Source organism: Pristiophorus japonicus, chromosome 13 (assembly GCF_044704955.1).
Source record: "Pristiophorus japonicus isolate sPriJap1 chromosome 13, sPriJap1.hap1, whole genome shotgun sequence".
Taxonomy (NCBI): Eukaryota; Metazoa; Chordata; class Chondrichthyes; family Pristiophoridae; genus Pristiophorus; species Pristiophorus japonicus.
Genome location: NC_091989.1, coordinates 60,489,974 through 60,491,307, shown reverse-complemented (window position 1 = coordinate 60,491,307; position 1,334 = coordinate 60,489,974).

Here is a 1,334-nt window from a genome sequence, read left to right as displayed (position 1 = left end):
ACCCCAATATTTGCCCTGCCAGCCCACATACTCATGGTGATTTCTGTAAGGATGTTCAGAGCAAGGCCTAAAACATTACAGCCCTGAATCTGTGACCTGTGCTTCTTTCTAGGTTCTGTGCTGCCAGCAGAGACACTCGATCTCTGCCCCATACATAATTGCTGCCTGTGTCACACAGGCTGACAGCTGTGCTCAGGTGTGCTCACAGTGATGATTCATCTCAGCAAGCATTTGCAAGCATCTTGTTTTCCCCGCAGAACAATCGGTCTTAGTAACCGTCAACATTCGTCCTTCAAGAAAGTCATTCGTCTTGTATATTATTATAATAAACTTCAGCCTCAGCCAATTGTTGCCTGAAGCCCAGGGCTCCAGCACCATAACAATGTGGAGTCTACCGAGTAGAATCCAGTCTGCGACACGTTTTATTACCACATTGTGACAAGCTCTTAACCTGGCGTGGATTTGGCATCTGTTCCACTGTGATAAGCTTGGATTGTTTTATTGTGATTACACCAGGGTTCTTAAAGAGGCCCTGCCTTCGTGGAGATATGTTTGAACAAATCGTTCTTTTTTATCTTTTGTTTACCTAGTATAATGGTGGAGGCCACCTGAAAATGTATCTTTGGCTCACTTCATCACAACTAATATGATACATGACAGTATATTTTCCTTTGCTTGCTGATTTTTGTGAATAAGTGTGAGTATATGTGATGGTCCCTGCTTTATATTTACATCTACTTTTTCACTAAAATTAACAAATGTCGGAAAATATAGCCCATGTTGCTGTTCCCCCTCTCTAAATAAAAGTGAACTCTAGGTTTCAGGAATGTGGGGTCTGTAACTTCTTTATTAGTCTAGATAATGATTCCTGACGTTGTTCTTTAAACTCCACAAAATTCTGCTTGCAAACAAGCAGTTTTTATTCACGTTGCTTGTGATGGTTGAATCACAAGGGTAAGCATCTACACCCTCAGCAGGGGACTGCACTTGAAGGGGGCACAGTTCAGAGCTGGGGTTACCAACACCGATTCTCTGACCCAAATACCCTTCACATCCGATTCCCTGTTACGGCTGTGGTTTAGGTGGATTTATCTGACCCTGTTCATATTATAATTCGCGATTGTAGATCCTCTTGTGATATTTCCAGTTTCAGAGGAAAAAACAGTCCCATCCATGGGCAATTGGCATTTTTAAAGCTACTAAAAATATTGAGCTCCAGGCCTTCATGCCACCAGATGAGCCTTTGCTCAAGGACAGAATAGTGACACTGGCTCTGCAACTATCACTGCCATTGTGACAATAATGCAGCTTCTGAGGAAAGGTGCAGTCAAGCA